Here is a 10,703-nt window from a genome sequence, read left to right as displayed (position 1 = left end):
AGAGGAAAAGAAAGGGAGCAAAAGGGGGGCCTGGGTTGAAAGAAAAAAGGGAGTGCTTCATCGGAGGCTAAAAAAACAGAAGCAAAGAAAGATTAGAGGGGAAGGCTTCGGCAACAGAAAAACAAAGAACTACGGGAAAAACCTGGAACTTTTGAAGGCTTTCGGGGATTAAGAAAACAGAGGGAAAGGAAACAGGGGAGGCTTGCGACTGAGAAAGGCAGAGTAAAAGGAAAAACCAAAGGGGCGGCGGACGGTGGCCAAGGGTAAGAAAACAAGAAAAAGCAAAAGGCTGCGGGATAGAGGAGCTAAGTGAGGAAAGGAATTGGTGAAAAACCAAGGGAAAAATAGAGAAAAAGGGCCGCGGATGCAAACAGAAACAGAGCAAGGAAAAGGAGTTGCAAAACCGAGCAAGAAGAAAAGGAATTTCGGGCAAGCAGAAAAACTGAGCAGAGGAATTGCATCTTGTTGGCAGTTCCAGAATTTTTCACAGCTACCATCTCGTCGGAATCCTCCACCGCCATCAGCAAACGACCGTCGCCACCGCACCACAATCCATCGCCATCGTTGATAACCGGCACCGGAGGAGTACTGTGAGTAAGAATTGCGCTCCCTTTTTGATGTTTATGCGTTTGTGGGAAGTGGTGATTCCTGTTGTTTGTAAGAAATTTGATTGGTATTGCTGTGATTTTTGGGGTTTTGCTACCCTGCCAATTGGTAAATTAGTTCAATTTTGTTAACGTCCCCAACCTGTTCGACGAAATGCTTTGGCCGAAATTCTTGATTGAAGGAAGGTCTGTTTGCATTTTCGTGTGAAGAAACAGGCTAAGTCGACCAATTCTTTTCCTCATGATTAAGAATTTTGATGCATTGCTGCCTTACATCTTGACCGTTCCTTTTGCCTCCACCATATGAATTCGAATTAAATTTGTAAGGGGAAAATTTTTGCGGGTTTCATTTGTCTGATTGGGAATGATCGAATTTCTTTGTATGGATTTGTGCTAGTTGAATTTTTCTTTTGGAAATGGGCAGAGTTGAAATTTGTTGTTGCTTTGGCCCGTGAAAGAAAGGCTAAATGGCCACTGAGGTTCTTCTGTTAATCTTCATTGGTTTAATATTCGTGATTAGGGGTTGTGTTAATTAAAAGGGGATTGAATTTGTGAATGGGTCCTGTTTGTTTTGGAATCTGTTTCGCGTGGTCCTTGGGGTGAATTACAGAGGAAAGTTTGTAGAGGAAAGCCGCCAAAGGGCTTCGGGCAGGATGCATGACAATTTCTGAGTCTTTATTTTTGCCTCCCAACTTTTGTCTGATTGCACTATGGCCTAGAATCTTCTATAATTGAACCATTCACATCCCTATTGAGTGTCTATCTCTCTCATGATTTGGAGTATAATTGAACCTTAATTTGTTTTAGTAGATTTATTATCTCATTGGGTTACTGTGAATTGGGTAGTTTGGGTTAAAGGTTTGCTTGATGTAGTTTGGCTAATGAGTTTTAGCTTATTTATTTGGGTTTCTTGGCTTGGGCCGGAGAGTCAAGGCCCATCAGTTTTGTTGGTTTTTTCTTGGGTCAAAATAATAGACTGATCCACTCCATTTGCTTTGAACTTTCGTTGAGTTTGGTAAGCTTTAGCCCAAGAGAATAAGAAAAAGGCCCAATGACTTGTTAAGTCAAAAGCCTGATGACGAGATTTCATTCCAGTCCCCCAATTTTTAGATATTTTAGTTGTTGCCCTAAAAGCTTTCAATTTCTTTCAACTGGGTCCTTAATTTAATTGCAAAGAGGTCCCTAAACTTTATTTTTCTTTAATTTTGACCCCAAAACTTTGTTAATGTTTGCAATCAAGTCTTTTATTCTTTTGACCTCTTGAATGTAGGTTGTTGATATGATTTAATTGATTCAGTTTCACAATTCATTTTTATCATTTAAGATTACTTGTTAATTAAAGTGATGCCTTGACCTTTTCTTTGCATTTAAGAGGGTAAATGAGTGAATTCATGTCATTAGGGCTCCAACTCAAGGGAGGTACACTCTATCCTTTATTTTTGCTTTACTTGATCCTATGTGCATCTTATGTGATTTATGTGCTTAATTGCATGCCTTTTGAATGTGTTCATGTTATTTATTTATTTATTTTATTCGTTTTAGTCTTATATATTTATTTATTTATTTTAATTTTTGAAAGGCACTTGTTGCCAAGGTTGTAATAGCTAGGTTATTTAATCATTTAATTTCGCCTCCCCTCTTAGATTGTAGTAGGCTTCCCCCCTCGAATGTAATAGTTAGGGCCCTAATTGCCTTATGTGTTTTGCATGCTTAGGTGCTATGTGTTTAATCACTTTCTTAGGTTTTGGCATCTAGATATGCATGCTTATGTGTTATGTGAATTACGTGCTCACATGTCTACTTGCTTTAATTATGCACATTACTTATATATGTGTATGATGGATGCAAATGCACGTAACCGTGGCTAGTCCAATGCTAGTCATGGTTGTCCCTTCGAGCTCTTACAAGTCCAATGCTTGTGAGAGAGCGTAGATGTGGGTTAGTCCAACGCTAGACCCAATAGGGCCCCTTCTCGCTTGTACATACTCGCATGCCTTCACTACATCTCCATTCATTCTTTCCTTTTTAGTTTTACACTTTTGCATGACCCTTCACTCCCTTTCCCTTGCACATTTAGGATTGCATTTTCATTTAGACTAGCTCATTTGCTTGTATAGGTTAGGAAGTTACCCCTTGAATATGGGATATGGACGAGTTTGGCTTTTCTAGCCTTAGCACGCTCGTATTCCCTCTATTAAAGGGAAAATTGAGTCACGAACATTAGTCCCCCGCACCCGACATGATGCATTCCTTTAAGACATGTATATTTCTGTAATTATTTTATCCTTTTCCTTTTCTTAGAGTCTCATATTTTCTGCATTATTCGTGACCTCTCCAAAGAGTCATTATTGGGCATCACAATTAATGTGATTGGCACCATTCAAGCTTTGAAGAGATATTTTGACCCCCCGATACCCTCCTAGGTTTAGGGTTTGCATTCATATAGTGCATCCAAATGTGATAAATGCTTTGGTTAAAACAAGAAAATCTTTAACTAAATCACACAACTAGCCTTGGCTAGGTCGAAGGGGTGCCTTGGATTTTTATCCTTGCCTTCCCCTTCGTCAAATGTGACTCCCGAACCTTTTTTCATCGGTTTACGTAGACAAGGAGTCGTTTAAAAGGGGTTTCTTTCTACCTTTTCCTTTTAAAAATTCATTTTAGGTGACTTGGTACACCTTAACTCTATATCAAGTGGCGACTCCATTTTTCATTCAATAAACCCTTTTTAAACTATATTTTGGGTCAAATCGTCGCATTTTCATGTCCCATTTAGATCCATATTTTTCTTCATTTTCTTTGTAAATCAAAAATTCATTTTCAAATCAAAAATTCACTTTTAAAACCATTTGTTTATTTTATAAAAAATGGGGCGCGACAGCTGGCGACTCCACTGGGGACTTAGAGAGTCCGAGCAAATTTTGATTTAGTCAATCTTTTTCTTCTTTTAACCTTCATATCTATTACATTTGGATGTTTAGGATTGCATTCCTCTTTCCCTTTTGCCCTTTTTCTCTTTTTTAGGGATTTTGCATCTATCGCGCGCCTAATCGCTCTTTGCACACCATGTATGTGATGAATGGATGGTTCATTTATTTGTTACTTTTACTTGTTTCGCGATTGCATTTTGGGATGGGGGGTAGTTACCCTAGAACTTTCGACCGCATCCGATGGTACCATCCCTCCCCTCAATAAGAAAGCACCTCATACGTGCATGCATAGTCTTAGTTACCCTATTTTTTTCTTTTTCGTGGGCATTTCCCACACCTCCTTGTAGGATTAGGATCGATTGCCTTGGGTAGGCGGATGGTGTGCCCTGCGCCCATAGCGCTACCTAAGGGATCACTCGAGCCATCGACCAAAGGCCCTGGGAGTGATGACCCTTCGCCTTTAGGTCTGAAGGCTTGGGAGTCGAAGCCTTATCGAGTCTAGATGCATTAGTGAGCCAAACCTCATGCATCCATATTAGAATTGCCTAGGATAGAGTCGACCTTATCCTGAATTAGGGACACTAGGCACGAGGGGAGGGATCCCACCCCTCTTTCTCTATTTATCTTTTTGCTTTTAATTGCCCAACGTGTTATGTGATTATTTGTTGAACTAACATTTCTCTGTCTTCTCGTCTTTCGCATTCACAAACGTTAGGAATAAGAGGTCTGGCATGATCTTCTTTTAGGACCTGCCCTTGTAGATAGGCTATTGCACGTTTAGAAATTTTGGTATATTTCATTCGATGGCATATCATTTTAGGCCTACCCTGGCAAATAAAGGATCCCTTAGGTCATATTTCATTTTAAATTGCATGTTTTATCGCTTTAATAAACTGGCATCATGCATAAACCCTAGAAGGGAATGCCATTTAGGGGATCCCGTGTTAGGAATAAGCCACCTTGTGTCTTGGATACTTAATCCAAGGAGACTTGCACGTTTACATTTTGTACCATCCAAAGGGGTAGTGCACAAGGTAAGGTAGGATCCAATCATTTTCATAGAGCGATCTTTGGAATATGAGCGTCTAATAATCACTTTTTGGCCACTTTATCAAAATTGGTAAAAATCCCTGGCGTAAAGGACATTAATTGGAACAAATTCACCAATATTTCCTCACTGATGGGACGATAAATAAATTGAGGCCAAAATCTGATATTAGAAGGCTCATAGACTAATGCATCGCAATAAATTTTTGAAACTACCAATAAGCCGTCAATTCCATTCAATCCATTGGACCATTTTATTCATCAATTTCATCCAGTCCATTTTATCAATTTGTCCAATTTTAGGGCAATCTAGTCGATTTTGAATAGACCACCAATTTCATTTAATTCATTTGATTAGTTTACCCATTCTTAGGTCAATTCAATCAATTTTGAATAAATTATCAGTTTCGTTCAATTTCATTTGACCAGTTTACCCTTTTTAGGGTGATCTAGTCAATTTTGAATAAATCATCCGATCCATTTGACCAGTTTACCTTTTTTTAGGGCAATTCGGTCGATTTTGAATAAATCAACATTTCATTTAATCAATTGATTTCATTCACTTCATTTGATTAGTTTAATTCATTTTTAGGGTTATCCATTCAATTTTGAATAAATAATCAAATTTCATGTAATGCATTTGACCCTTTTACCCTTTTAAGGTAATCTAGTCAATTTTGAATAAATCATCAATTTCATCCTATCCTCTTGATCCGCTTATTCCTTTTTAGGGTTTTAAGTCTCAAGTTCACTGGATAAATTAGTCGAGGCATTGCAATTCTTTCAAGAGAAAGCTCTCTTTCACATATCATGCGTTGATCAAAGTAAGCAGTCCATTCGGACTTTGTCCTTATTTTTTAGGACAAATGTTTCTTTACACTCCAAATTGGCCAAATTTTTCAAATCATTTTTCACCCAATCAGTTGATCGGATTCATCAGGTATTGTATGGTGCCTACCCTAGAGGATTGGATTTTCATGCTAGGCCTACCCTTGGCATAAAAGGGTTCCCCCATAGGACATGCATACCGATTTTATAGTCTTGCTTACTAACTCTGGTTATTTTTCTTTTATTTTTCCCCCTCCCCCCTGCATTCATAAAAACATTTTAATAAGGTGAAAATATTTTTCCATATCTGATAACAATTTTGATCTAATAAAGTTTAAAAATAACAAGTATTACTTGATTCTTGGGCAAACCTCGTAATAAAAACATGAGGGATCTATTTGGAAGCATTAGGCTAAAGCATCTAAGAGACTTCATAATTGTTTGTCAAGAAAAGTTTTGTTTATTTGATTTGTTACTACATTTTGTTCCAAAAGAAATGGAGACAAAAGTGTATATATGTGGAGTTTTTTTAGAAGTTTTTCTCTTCTCATTTGTATTATAATTGAACGAGAATTTTTGTTTTAAACTTTTTCAGCAATAAAGCTTCAGACAATTATTTGTTTTGTATATACTCGTGTACATTTCATTCTTTATTGAACTCATTAGGAGATTTCATGATGAATTTTAAGAAATAAGCTCAAATTGAGATTTTTCAACCTCTTGCCTGAAAACTCACAAATGTATACACCAGATTGGTGATCCGAGCTATGCAATAAGAGTGCTCAGAATTAAAAGAGGTCACTCAAAAGACCCAATACGATACCTTTTTCTCCTTCACTGTGCAATTCATATTTTGCCCACTTCTATTAACCCCAAAATAAAATCAGTCACATTGATGGATAAATTACAAATTGGGGCAATCTTTGTTTGAAAATGCTCACTGGTCTAACCAGATTCAATCACGTCTGAGTGAAAGCAAAAATGTGCATTATTCTTATTTGTTTTGAAAATTTGGAATGATATTTCGAGCGTTCGTTTCTCTACCTATACAGATTTTATCATTTGCTCTCCCATTTGAGCCTTTAAACGAATAATTTTGTTTCAAATAAGTGCCTTGATGATCACTACCCTACATTGAAAAATTTTCAAATATCAAAAAGGGGAATGGATTCTCAATGACCATTTCGTTACTTTGGTTGTCATGAGGTGTAAGAACGATACTTTGGCCATCGTTTCTACAACCTAAACACCATTTATCCCTTGCATCCTCATTTGAGCTAAAATTGGTGGTTCTTTTCAAAAGCACTTATGATCGTACCCCACACCGGGGAAGGGAGATTGGAGGTTTTTTTCAAAAGAAGGAAAAAAAAAAAGAAAAGGGGGCAAAAATGCAAAAATTCAAGAAGAAGGAGGGAACCGTAAATTGGGGAAATTTGATTCCACTTGGGTTTCAATTTTGGAAAAAAAGAAGAAGAAAGGGAAAAGAAAAGGAAAAGTTTTGTCCGGCAGATCACCTATGTTTCACAGATATGGATGAACAAGGGTCTTCCTCAGTCAGTTAATTCAGATACATGCAAGAAATTTCGCATTAAAGAAAGTTTCCTTTCAGTGTTAATGTAAGGAACGGAATAAAAGCCAGGCCTTCTTCTTTTCCAATCAAACGTTCTATCCCTAGTTATCCCTTTTGAACCTTCAGAATAAAATACTTCGTTTGGCAACCCCTGAGAATCGCAAACCCCACACTGGGGCAAGTTTGAGTTGAAAAGGAAAAGTTTCAAGAAGGAGAAAGTGATAAAGCAACAAAATCAAAAGACAAAAGAAGAAAAGAGAACCTCAGTTCAAAAATAAACTGGGGCAAATTTTGTGAAAAGTTCAAAAGAATGGCAGAAGGCCGAAAAATCAAAAGAAGAGAGAAAATGAAAGAGAAAAAGCCTCAATTGAGAATAAACTGGGGCCAGTTCTGATTTAACCCTAAAAGGGGGTTGATACAACAATGCGATCTCGGATTCTTGAAACCGTTTTTGAAATCCGCTTTCAAGCTTTAACTTTTCTAAGCACCCCACCTGACCCCATTACAAAAGCCGAAAGTCCTAGCTTCTGTTCTTTGCAATATCTCCGTCAAGGAATTTTCTAATTGGCAAGTGATGGTCATATACTGATGTCAAGAAATTTTTTGAATGTAGTTCTGAATTGATTAGGTGTGAGGTTGATACTGCTCTTCATGTGAAACCCCGCGAGGACACTTTTAAAAAAAGGAAAAGAAAAAGGAAAAAGCGAGCGAAATGAATGCAAAAGAAAAATGCAAGACGATTTGATGCTGAAAGTCCCTGGTGAATGATGAGAAAAATGCAAACAAAGTCTGAGATTTTTTGAGTTCAAAATGGGGGCAATTTTGGAAAAAATGCGATCTTCGGTTCAATGTCCTTGACAGTCTTATTCTTTAACTATCGTTTTCAAGCCACATTCCAAGCTCATAAAGTCCATCGCTGACTTATCCTTCATGACAACCCAAAGTGAGGATTATGCTTATAAGAAATCCATCAATCACTCATGATCATAAGGGTATAACCAGTTTTCACATGTTTAACTATCGTTTCTACCCATTTGTTGCAAGCTTAAAGCTTATATGTTGACTCAATTTTCTTAAGAAATAGGGGTGACAAACTATTTTCTTTCACTAAGATGTGATATTAAAGGGATTACATACAATTTGGGCACAAGAATAAAACAAGTCCCGACCTCTCATTTCCCTTAGCCACTTCAAAATCAGAAATAAGGTCACTTGATTGGTCCTGAAAGACGAGCTAACAAGAAGCGATGACCCGCTACTCTAAGCACAGATGCTAAAAGTGAGGAAGAAACCTTCTGTAATTTGGTGTTATTCTGAGAGATTCATCATGAAATTTTTTAATAAGTTCAAACTCAACGTTTAAATTTCTTCACGTTGTATATATGACTACTTGCTAAGTTTTAGAAAGTGCGATTTCTCTTTGTTTAAATAAATGGAGAGGCATCCAAATCAATTTTTGCAATCCAATGGGCCCACATTGGGGCAAAATTTTTATTTGCAAGATTTCGCAAAATAAGCCCACACTGGGGCAAATTTTTTATAGTCCACTTGAGGATTTCGTCAAAGAGTCAAGCAAGACTTTCAAATCAATCACACTGCTCTTTCCATGAGTAATAGTTGCAATATTTTAAAATAAAGTGCATGTTGTACTTCGGCAAGCCCTTTGTGCAGGTATCCATGGCTGAAATCGACGAAGAAGCGTAAGTCAGAATCTTATGAATCAAGGCCTCAAGGAGGAGCAACCACGCCGTAATGCAAATCAATTGATCGGTTGCACAATAATTGGTGAAAACTGGGGCAAATTATTTTTTGAAAAGATTCTCAAAAAATCAAACTTGAATTTAATTTCTTGTTCCTTGACAAATTTCAATTTGATCTCAGCGCCCGCCGCGCACCCTTCCATTCCCCATTCTAGACAACCACATTGAATTCACTGACTTCAACCACCGTTAGCATAGAGTTTATCTCACTAACGTGTGCGTTTATTCAACCACCGTTAGCATCGAGTCTATCTCACTAGCGTGTGTGTTTCTTTTCTGCTACCACCGTTAGCATCGAGTTTATCTCACTAATGTGTGTGTTTTATTTGTCAAAGGCAGGCTCGGGTGTAATCCCACTGACCGATTATCAAGGTAGGCTTGGGTTTAATCCCACTGACCAACTCATCACACTGGGGCAAATCTTTGGACAATTTTTCGAGCAAGTCTTATACAGTCTCTTCATACATACCAGTATTTCTCTTATACTGCCACTAGCCGTTGGGTCAGTCCCACTAGTGAGCATTTCATTTTGCATCGCCACTAGCCGTGGGTCAGTCCCACTAGCGAACATTTTATTTCGCATCATCACTAGCCGTGGGTCAGTCCCACTAGTGAGCATTTTATTTTGCATCGCCACTAGCCGTGGGTCAGTCCCACTAGTGAGCATTTCATTTTGCATCGCCGCTAGCCGTTGGGTCAGTCCCACTAGTGAGCATTTCATTGTGCATCGCCACTAGCCGTGGGTCAGTCCCACTAGTGAGCATTTCATTTTACGTTGCCACCAGCCGTGGGTCAGTCCCACTAGTGTGCATTTCATTTTCATTGCCACTGAACATGGGTCAGTCCCACCAGTGTGCATTTCGTTTTCATTGCCGCTAAACATGGGTCAGTCCCACTAGCGTGCATTTCATTTTCACTGCCTCTAAACATGGGTCAGTCCCATGATTTTAAATTCTATTCGGGCCAGTCCCATGATTTTAATTTTTGTTCGGGCCAGTCCCGTGATTTTAAATTTTGTTCGGGCCAGCACCATGATTTTAAATTTTATTCGGGTCAGTCCCATGATTTAAATTTTCTTGTTGGGGTCAGTCCCCTTTTTAAATTTCTTGTTCGGGTCAGTCCCGTTTTAAATTCCTGTTCGGGTCAGTCCCGTTTTAAATTCTTGCTCGGGTCAGTCCCGTTTTAAATTTCTTGTTCGGGTCAGTCCCGTTTTAAATTCCTGTTCGGGTCAGTCCCGTTTTAAATTTCCTGTTCGGGTCAGTCCCGTTTTAAATTCCTGTTCGGGTCTGTCCCGTTTTAAATTCCTGTTCGGGTCTGTCCCGTCTTAAATTCTTGCTCGGGTCAGTCCCGTTTTAAATTTCCTGTTCGGGTCAGTCCCGTTTTAAATTCCTGTTCGGGTCAGTCCCGTTTTAAATTCCTGTTCGGGTCAGTCCCGTTTTAAATTTCTATTCGGGTCAGCCCCGTTTTAAATTCCTGTTCGGGTCAGTCCCGTTTTAAATTCCTGTTCGTTGGAATCATTTTGTGGTCATACAACACAGGTAAGTATTTGGTGTCTACTTTTTTGTCTCAGGTTTTTCCAAAACCCAAACAAAGAGGGGCAAACTGTAGACACCAAATTTTGAACCGTTTTATTTATTATTATCTTTTTTACTTTTATTTTATTTTTATTTTATTTTATATTAGTGATAATTATTATCTATTAATTTCATAATTTTTGTTTTGGGTATTTCCTAGTATTTTAATAGAATTTTTATTATTACTATTATCCTCTTGCCCTTATATTCCTTTGTTATTCATTTAGTTGGCCTTAAATGTAGTATTCCTATGGGGACAACATCGTTTGAGCACTGGTATGGTTTGTAAGGATCGCAGTGTTTGGGTAGGAGAGAGGATAGTGTTCAGGAATTAAAGCGAAGGTTAACCATGGCTCTTTTTTTGGCCTTGCCTAAAGGTAAGGACAGTT

The sequence above is a fragment of the Coffea arabica genome, chromosome 9e, assembly GCF_036785885.1.
Source record: "Coffea arabica cultivar ET-39 chromosome 9e, Coffea Arabica ET-39 HiFi, whole genome shotgun sequence".
NCBI classification, from domain to species: domain Eukaryota; kingdom Viridiplantae; phylum Streptophyta; class Magnoliopsida; order Gentianales; family Rubiaceae; genus Coffea; species Coffea arabica.
Note: the sequence above shows the minus strand (reverse complement) of the source record.